Source organism: Neopelma chrysocephalum, unplaced genomic scaffold (assembly GCF_003984885.1).
Source record: "Neopelma chrysocephalum unplaced genomic scaffold, ASM398488v2 Primary Assembly neopelma1_96, whole genome shotgun sequence".
Lineage (NCBI taxonomy): Eukaryota > Metazoa > Chordata > Aves > Passeriformes > Pipridae > Neopelma > Neopelma chrysocephalum.
In genome coordinates, this window is record NW_020897759.1 from 2332469 (window position 1) to 2342792 (window position 10324).

Here is a 10324-nt window from a genome sequence, read left to right on the forward strand (position 1 = left end):
GTAGGCCTTATTTTTAGTGCTAAGCTCATCACTCTGCCTGGCCTGGTAGCTGAGAGTGAGCTCAGGTGGTGTCTGTGCCCTGTACCTTCCTGTGATCAGGGGTTGTCTTAACATGTGGCATTTAGGAAGAGATCAGTTTTGAATTGACTTAACAACTGGTGTCCTGTGCTGTCATAGAGGTACCAACACTTGTCAAAGCCCAGGTGTTCCCAGGGACAGCCTGTGGGTCTCTGCATTCAGCTGATTTCTGTAACTGAGGGCTTGTCATCTCTAGCAATGCCTCTTTAGGTGCCTACAGAGAGCTTTGACTGGTGTGTGGCTGCTCATGCCAAACTGGTTAGGGCTGGGAAGAGCCCTCCACAGGCATGGGAGGGGGTAGGGAAGGAAATGGAGTGCTGAAGGAATTGCACCTCTTAAATGGTCAGGCAAGAGCATGGTTAGAAACAGAGCTAAAGACTGAGAAATTACAAAGTTGGTATCATAAAACAGGGTGCAGGGGAAGCAAGCAGGGTTTGGCTGATGTGAGGGAGGTGGAGAACTAGAGCAGGCAGGGAAAAGGTCAGACTTGTGAGCACAAGTGTAGCTGAAGACACTCTCTCATGTTAGGTCCTGCTCATGTGCTGGGCCTTGGTCTCCTGACATGTGTTTGACAATGGCCACGTTGTCCAGATGGCATCTGGTCACCCTCACCCTTCACTGGATCTTTAGGGACCTGTGCAAGATGAGGTCACAGTCTTTTGAGCCCTAATATTGAGTCTCCAACATTTATGACATAATGGGATTTTCTTCTGTTTGTCCTAAGTTCAAAACAGTAGCTAACATGTGCATGAGATGAGACTTAATTTAATGATCTTCTGCTGTAGATCTATTCATCGTGATATATTCTTGTTGAAACAAGATGTTTAGATTACTTTTTAATGTTTGATCGCGTGCAGTAGTGGGAACACCAATGCTTTTTCCCCCAAGCAAGCATCTTGCAGTGTAAGGCAGTTCTAAATGCCACTGTCTGTGAAAATGTGATGCAGAGTATTTTTCTTTTTTTTTTTTTTTTTTAGCACATTCTTTCTTGTCCTACAGAACTTAAAATGCAGCTGGTTGAGTTTTGGGATGTGTTGTCAGCCACGTCGGAGCATTTCAGAATTAGCAGATGGGCTTTGTTTTTGATTGAGAAAGGTTGGGGTTTTAGGGGAGGGAACAGAATATTTTTTTTTTAGTCCTCAAAAACTTGCATTTTTAAAAATGGTGTGATCCTGGAGAACTGTCAATGCAGCACAGGTACATAAGCCAGGTATGTATACGATTATTAGCTTCAGAACTAGCTGTGTAACAGCTATCCCGAAGCAATGAGAAGCGGGGGGGAAGCATCACATTTGACTAAACAATCTATTTCCTGGTGCTAATGAAAACTCAGGGCAAAGCACTGTAAGTTAGAAATAGATGGAAAATGGAGGAAAATAGGTTTTGCTTCCCATTTTTTCTCAATGAGTGATAAATGTTTTGCTTCTGAAAGCCATATTGGTATACGTAAGCACTGACTGCAATGTTTTGGAAAGTGCCAAACCATCAGAACTGTTGTAAAGTTGATGCTTAGAATGTATCACATGGAAGATGCAGTGAAGTCATTGCAAAGCTGAACACTGTGGATTGTTTAGGTTTGACATCTTTTCTCCAACCAGACCTGAGTATGTTTGTTCCTCTTTCATCCTTCCCTCCCTATGCCCATCCAGCTGTTCTAGGTGTAAAGGAACCCTGGAGTTTCTCCATCAAAAAATGAGGTGCTGTTTTCAGAGAGCTGTTCTACATCATTTAACCTAACACTCAGATTTATTTGAAATGTGAAACTCAAGGAGTTTGTGCTGTGATAAGGAGAATGTGGAAAGTCAGGTGGGAGATTTTACCTGTACATTGTGATGTGTCAGAGGTATTTCATAGCTTTCCACTCCCTGGACAGAGGATTCTGAGAGATGCCTTCAAAGAAACTGAAAGAGCAGCTCGTGTCAGATATAGCCCTGGTTTTTGTGTGTTCGTGTTTGGGAAGCTAATTGCAAACCCTAAAGAACTTAAACTTTCACATGGCAAGAACAGACTTGCTTTGCTCATTATGTTTAACTAGTGTCTGAAGCAAATGTAAATGGGTCTGACAATCGTGGGGTGCTTTCATTGCCCTATAAGTGACAAACACAATGGATGTGATGCAGCTGAGGAACCTTTAGGTAACTGCAACTCAAAAGAAGTAGGAAAATCCCAGAGCTTGGGGTAGGGAGGGGGGCTTGTATCTTTCTTTCTCCCTGTATCTCAACAGTCAGTTTGAATTCAGACAGCCCAAAGTGAACCAGCAGAGAAAAAAAATTCTACTGTGTACTGAGAGCCAACCTGAGACAGGGCATGTAGGGTAGAACTTGGGAATAAGGTCCTGTGGTGGGAATTCTCTCCATTCTCTTTGCCCTGGGGTTCTGGACATCCCTGGACACAGCTAAGCAAGTGTGCATTTCAGTGTGCAAACATCCACTAATCCAAACTGTTACTGAGTTGTAAATGGCCATTCAGATTCAGTTTTAGGAATCCTAAATTGTTCTACACGGTCAGGTATTTAATGACTTTTATTGAAGGTGGGCTTTCTTCTAGGAAGAAGGCAGGTTTTACCCCTTTCACAAACTGACCTTCTGTATGCACACCTAAATAATTTGAGTTTTTTCTAAGACTTCTCGCCCTTCACACTATTTTTATAGAATATCCAAAACTGTTTCCTTTGCTCAAAATGAGTGGCTTTTTTCTATGCCACCAGGATAGGAGAAACAAATAAAAAGCTTGCTTGTCTCTTCCTAACATTTTGGTAGTGTTACCAAAAAAACCAACACCAATCATGTTGGTTTTGGCAAATCTCAAGCATTGTCTTGGTGAATAAATGGATAAGGAAGAACTTCTGGAAAGAGAACCAGAAGAATTTTACTGTAGGAAATAGAGAGTATGACTGAATTATTGATAAAAACTCGGATCATTCACTGTGGGATGCCAACTTAAATAAAAGAAAAAGCTAAAAATATCCTGGTCTTCTTGCCAAAGCAGAAGGTGTAATCCCTAAGTTTTGACATAAGCAGTTATACTCAATTTGTACTTTATAACTTGACATGAGAGGAGAAATATGGCCTTTTGTCTTTAGAACAGCTGTAGGTATTTCTTAACTTGTTTTGGTTTTCTTTTTTGAAAGGAGTTGTCCCCACCCTGAGAATAAAATGAAACCAGAAACTGGCTTGCTCCAGAGGCCACAGAAGCTAAAAAGTGTGAAATACTTATTGTTTATCAGTGAGAGAAGGTTCTTTAATCCAGAAATGGGAAGTATTTTGGTAAAAAACTCCAAAGATGACAACAGCTATTTTATCTCAAATATAAGACTCTGGATTTAAACTGTGGGTTTTGCCGAATTGGGTCTGGTCTGTTTTTCTTCACATTTAATGTAATTACAGGTAGTGCCATGAGTTCCTTCCAACAGCTGCACAAAAAGGCACAAATGAATACTAGATGTGCTTTTGCCAAGTCAGACTTCCAAGAATCAGCTTTTACAGAAGAAAAAGATGATTCATGTTGCATTTCTATACTTGCCAACTATTCCCACCTTGCCATTATTTCATTTGGGTTAATCTGATCCCTTTAAATCACAGTATTTTGGGGCTCACTCTTTGAGAAAGTGAACAAGCAAGAGCACCATATAGAGAGGGATTGAGAAGCAAATTCTTTGAGGGTCTGTTGATAATGTTCATAAAACGTAGGCTGAAATAATGTCTCTGAGGGTGTGGGATAGAATAAGTTGATTCAGGATCTATGTGAAAAATTGTGAGCACTGAAGACCTTATGATCTAAGAAGTTTCCTCAAGCTGTATTTTTCTTTTCAGTTCTATTTGCAGGTTAATTTCTTCTGGAGAGTGTAGCTATATTTTTATATGTAAACTCAATAAACATGGTTTCTTGCCTGTAAGAAGTCAAATGTGGGTTCTCATTTGCAGAGCCACAAGCATTTTGTGAGACTGAGTCTTTAGGTAAAACCAAAAATTTATAGGATAAATGCCCCCACAGAGCTGCTGCCTTTTTTAACCTGTTTCTGTGATCCAAGTCTTTGCTTCCTGAATAGCTATTCAGAGTCTGGAGTAGATGTTTAATTTTGCACTGAAATTAATGGATTCTGGATGACTTTCCACCCTTCCACTCCAGTGTCCTTCTGTACAAACATCTGTTTATTCCCTGACAAGAAGAGCAGAGTATAAGCATTTCTACCCAATTAATACCAATATCATGCTGTTTTTCTTGCTTTTGACTATATTTCAGTAGAGTTTCTAAGAATATCTGTGCTTTCTGCTGGACAATAGCACCTGATGAATTGTTCTCTAGAGCAGAGATGTATTCCTGCACTAGGGCCAGATATCAGTGGCAGTGTTGTGACTGTGAGTCCTGGTCTTCTTGAAAGATTCAGTGCCAGATGTAGAAAACTGAATTGAAGTCTTAAAGCTGAAGCTGAAACACAGATCTTGTGTCAAGTTCACTTAATAAATAATAGGTCTGTTAATCAGTTACCCTAAAGCAGTTTGGTTCAACTAGGTATTGTAGGTGTGAAAATTCTCTATTTTTGTTATAAATCTCTCCATTGGAGAACTTACCCTTCCCCCCCCAAGCATACATGAGGTATGCAGGTTGAAGAGCTCCAGGACTAGGAAATTGCAAGTTCCTTTTATTGGGTTTTTTGCTGCTCTGAGTTTTGTTGGTCATTGAGGATGGGTAAGAATATGTGAGCATTATGTGAGGTTGTTGAATCACAGTGTCAGCGTTCAGCTAAATCACTGTTGAGCCTTGCAATTGTTTCTTTTGGGGAGGAATTGAGGGTGGGAGGTAAAAAGTTCAGGGTAATTATTTCTCTACTGCATTGAAAACAAGCTTTGTACCTATTGTATGCACTTGCCTCTGAAGTATAAACAGTTTACGCTGTTGAAATGTTTTGGGAAAGCAGTGAAGGTGTTGGAGGAAGGGTGTGATTTGTAGCTATTTAAAACTTCTGCATATAGTCAAAGGAGAACTATTATTTCATTTTCACTTACATTTAATTGGTTTAGCATCAATTCTGGAGCTAAACCAATGTACTGATTGGTCTAATGTATGGCATCTGATATGCAAAGTACCTTTACTTGCCTAGTGCCCCACAGAGGCTGAAGCTGTGCAGGTCTGAAGAGCTTTTGTGGCAACGCAGCTCTTGTGTGAGGAGGTCGATGGGGGAAAGCTGTGAGCCTCCCTAGTAGCTGCTTCCATTCCCGTTGCCTGCGTATCCAGCTGGTTTCCTGTTTCCCAGAGCCGCCTCCAGCTCATCTGACTGCTGTCATCGGCTCGGCTGGGGAGGCAGCAGCCGCAGCCAGAAGAGCCTGTGAAAGCTGTAGGAGAGAGGGGAGCACACAAGGCTGAGTTACTACGACTTGCTGTCCTATTTCTCATTTTCACAGCCTCTGCTGGCTGGTGAGAACTCTCGTAGGAGCTGACAGGAGCAAGAAGTGAGACGGAAGTTCTGAGCAGAGCCAAGGATGGGAAGAAGTCTGAATCCTAAAACTGCCCATGGTGGCTCTGCTAACAGAATGTAATCATCTGGGGATAGCTAGTTGAGAAGACAAAGATCCCAGTCAAATAATTTATATACTTTCATCTGCCAAGTGTGTTACTGTATGACCTATTAAATACATAACTCTGCAATGAGCTGACAGAATGTTTTTGGCGAAAGAATGTACTTTTCAGCTGGGTTTTCCTGCACAGTAATCCTTTCTGTCAGCCTCTCTCTACTGACACTCAAGACATTTTGAACTTCTTGGCTGCTTTTGATTAAATTTGACAGAGCAGAAAGAGTTCAAAGCTAGTTTTCCGCAGGCTTCGTGAAAATAGGTGCGCAGACAAATTTACATTCCCAGTTTATTCACTGTAGTGTGAGCTTTGCTGTATTACTACATAGCAAAGAATCTAAGCAGACAGGGTAAGTTCCAGTGCTTACAAAATGATCTGCTTAATTGTGTCACATGCCCAGAAAACAGCTTTGCCACCAACCTTTGTTAAAGTTTACCAAAAATAAAGTTGAGAGCCAGCTCAGAAACTCTCTGTTCTAAGGTGTGGAACAAATTTAAGAACCAAAGAGGTTTTTTTTTTTGTTTCCTTTATGTTACGTGGTTACTAGGACTATGTGCCCAGTGAGAATACATTTCTCATCCTTAGAAAAATAGGGTCAGGCACTCCTAAAAGGTCCTAAAATAGAGATCATGGGATCTTCATGGTCCCACCTGTGGAATTCTTTTCCTGTAACTCTGCCACTGTAGGACCCAAGCTGGTCCTGGCCATGGTCTGGGAATCGGTGGGCACAGTGAAGCTGTGATTGGTAACTGCAGGTACCAGTTCTGGGGTTCAAAGTGGCCTCAGGTTCCTTCAAAAGTCAGATTTGGGTGCACAGCAGGACCGTGTGGATGGAGTGACTGCCACAGGGCTTCAGCTGTTGGGAACACCAAGTCTCCAAGGCTGTAATCCTTGGAATGAAACAAGTGTGCAGAGTGCCAGGAGGAGGGACAAGGCATTTTTCAGTTTAACTCTAGGTGGGAGACCAGTTGTCAGTCTTCTACCTGTCAAAGAACAGAAGGACTGGATTTTTATTTAGAAAGAAATTGGACTGACATGAGGCTTTGCATATTTATTACAACAAGATATTTTGTTAAACTGTGGTTAATTATTAGTGAGCTGGGAAGCCTGTCCAGTGTGAGGTTTCCTTTAAGCATGCTGTTGTGAAAACTAATTTGAAGGACCTGCAGGTTTTCACATAATTTTTGGTTTTATCCATGTCAGACTTTTTGACTGAAGAGTCACATTATGAATTCAAAGTAATACAATCTTCTCCCATGACATGGGATCCAAGCACATAATTTTCTGCAAAGTGACTTGTCTTTTTTTAAGTAAAAAAAAAAAAAAATCTTATAAGGAAAACTTCATCACTCCTGTTTGAGAAAATAATAATTGGTGTATGTTATTCTTGAATACATATATAAAATATGTAAAAGCAATGTATCTGTGGAACATCTGAGAACAAGGATAAAGTAATCTAACAATAGTAAAGATAAATGCATTTTATGCCAACTGGGTAAGCTTGGAAGCATCTTACTAATTAACTGAGATACAGATGTGCTTAGAACTGAGCTTTTAGAAAATAAATAGCATGTATTTTCACTGCTTATAGAAGAAAGGTGCAATTCAGAGATCAAGTTTAAAGCTATGCTTAAATGCGTAGGAAGAAATGAAAGAAAAAAGAGTGTTTTGTTTACTATTGTTTAAGACAAATGGCCATTAAATAAAAAGATCAATAGTGCAGCTGCAGTCCCTTTTGTGGTCATTTGCCATAATAATACTAAGCATGACACTTTGACTTCCAAAGGTGTAAGAAGCATTAAAAAGGATGGCTTGATTTTTGATATTTAATGCCCTGGTAAATGTGATATTTTTGATTAGCGTGTTTGTGTGCCTGTTTGTCAAGGGGAAAGGTAAAAACTTAAGTAGAAAAGTGTTCAGTAACCAAACATGTTTGCATAAAATACAAATATTTGTTGTTTTCTGTATACAGTCTTAGAAAGGACAAGAGTTTCTTCTTGCCTTTTAGGTTTACATTTTTGTTGTAACTTATAAACAACTTGTTAAGAGTTTCTGCCTCTGGCAGTTTCAGTTCCACTCATTTATTCAGTCTCCCATCTGTTTGGTTTTTACAAACTTAAATGACCAATTTGCGTAAGACCAGTCCTTGCTAGATCTACCTGGTAGATCAAGGTGATGCCAAAATTTACTTGTCTCTTAAATCTATTTTCTTTAAATTTGGATTCAGAAGCTTCATTTAAATGCTGTGCGACAAATGATCATTAAGGCCCTGAAGTTTTATACATGTTAACATCAGTATTGCTAAATGTGCTTTTTGTATTTTTACCTTATTTTATTTCCTTATCACTGGTCAAGAAGCCCTCTAGAAGTTTAAGTATTTTTCTAGTTCATTAGCTGTATCTGTAACTTGAGCTTCAGTACTCTGTAGCCTTACTTGCTAGAATCTGTCTTCATTGGAATTACCTTTGCAACCACTGGGAAAAAGCTATGTCATGTGTAAAGAGAAAGGGTGGCTACTTTTGATTTTTAACTTATTTTTACAATTTCTGTGAGTTCAGTCAAAAAAAATTTGAATAACATGCTGGTGCTGAAGCAGTGTACATGGTAGAATGTCTGCTTTCACTTGAGTCAGAACCTGAGCTCCCTGGGCAAGAGCACAGGGAGAAGGGTACATTTGCATTATTTGTTCTTAAATGTGGTTTTGAAGCTGATATGCAAAGAGCATGCAAAGCATTCAGAAAAGAATGGGGAAGAAAAATGCTTTCCTTTTACAGTAAGTCATAAATAAGTGATGTATTAAAACTACAGTATTGGATCAAAACACTGGTCTTAAGAACTGTCTCTGCATAGGCAAGAACACATAAGGATGATTGCAAACAATGAGGTTCATTTTATGACCTACTTCTTAACATGTGTATTCGTATATAATTTTAAGTAGCATTTAAAAAATATTCTGGTCAATGACTTAATACACGTAAAATGAAAATAAATTAAGGAAGGATGATTCTTCTATGCCACCTTGTAGTAAGATCTGAACTGATAGATTTTCAGATTGCATTTTCTGCTTTGTGGATTACTTTTTATAAGCAGTAAATTAATAAATTATTTTATGAACTTGTATCACATGTGTGAAACCTGATCTGTAGACTTAGGGATCTGTTTAGAGCTTAATTATGGTTTAGGTCCCAAACATAACTCATTTTATAGACGTGGCTTTTGTTGTTCAAACATGCTAAGGAATTTGATTGAAGAATTGACTGTGCATGAGTATCTGGTGACGGTTTTTCCTCTGGTGCTATGGTAAAATAATAGATCTATTGGAGGGAAAATGTTACTGTGTTTAAAGCAGGTTTATTCCCTACATGAGTTTTGTCTATCTCCAGATGTCTTTCACCTAAACCATCTGAGTCTGAATTCTGCAAAGCATGTGCCTGTATCCAGTGGTCAAACATCAGTGCATCCCTCATGCTTTGCTGAGTCACAGCTTTAGCTGCCTCTTTTGAATGTGGTTCTGTTTGGTTTTATAGGGTGGATGGGAAGTTGCTACTTTAAAAAGGCTTGCTGAGTGCTGGGGGAAGGCAGGAATAACACTGGAGGAAGGTGAAGGGGGGACCTCTCCCTTTGGATGGCAATTCTGCGTGGAACTGCATCTCTCTTCCAGTTTCCCAAAATTCCCAAAGTCAATGAACCTTCAGTGTCTTGACTATTAGCCTGGAGGTTGAGTTGTTTTGCAATGCTGTTGCAAAACAGAAGTTTGTTTTAGTATAAGGCCCTTAGAATTGTGAAATAAAGACCCAAAGATCACTTTTCATAATGGTCAAGACTGAATTTAATCTTGATTGTGTATGGTATATGTCAATGGATATAGCCAAAAACATATTCCTGTCTTGTAAGGGCTATGAATTACATCACTGATTATGATATTCAGAGAACCTTATTTTGTTAGAAGTAGCATTTAACTCATTTTGAAATTATTTTCCAAATACTTACAAGCATATGCTTGTATGTCATCACCACAGATTATATCACAGTTCTCCTCTGCAGGAAATTTGTCATGTGGTGATTGACGTATGTTTTTACCAGCGAGAAAGACATTAATAAATGCACAGAAACTTCATAAAAGTTTGTTTTGTTTTGTTTTTTTTTCTAGAACAGAAGATTTGTTATTAGATATTCCAGGATCCTGCCCATTGAGAAAATATAAAGGAAATATACAACTCAATTACTTAATGAAAAGCTTGGGGTGTCTAATAATTGTTACTAGCAGCAATACAAATGTCAGTAGTAGGAAATGGTGGCCATCTTGCTAGGGTTGTGTTTGCACACTTCCAACTCTGATTGCACAAAACCAATAGCAAGTACATTGTTCTCCATGTGCAGTAACATGATGTTTGTTTAGTGAACCACGGGCCATTAAGCCAGACTGTATTGTGTTTAGACTTCCTAATACAGATACATTGGTACTTTAAAGGTCACTACACCAGTTTGTGGTGTTCTCTACTGAATGGGGTTTGTAGTTTAAAAAACCTTTGAGAGAATAATTGTTGCAGAGCTTTGTCTTATACCATGTGACTTCAGGAAATGAGAAGGGTCTTGGAGAATAGCAACCAGCAGGAACACTTCTGCAGTAGTAGGGCTTTGGAATTGATCTGGAGGTGTTAATATTCATCACCTG

The 10324-nt window shown here is 39.2% G+C and overlaps 1 long non-coding RNA gene across 2 annotated transcripts; it reads left to right on the forward strand.

Annotated features, from left to right (window-relative positions):
- Window positions 1–221: 221 nt before the first annotated feature.
- On the forward strand, window positions 222–5932 carry LOC113972741. Of its 2 annotated transcripts, XR_003535984.1 has the most exons (4): window positions 224–311; window positions 1728–1775; window positions 3891–4034; window positions 5481–5932. It is a non-coding gene; the product is annotated as an uncharacterized LOC113972741 (long non-coding RNA). The 2 variants fall into 2 exon arrangements; XR_003535985.1 differs by lacking the exon at window positions 1728–1775 and having other exon boundaries at window positions 222–311.
- The last annotated feature ends 4392 nt before the right edge of the window (window positions 5933–10324 follow it).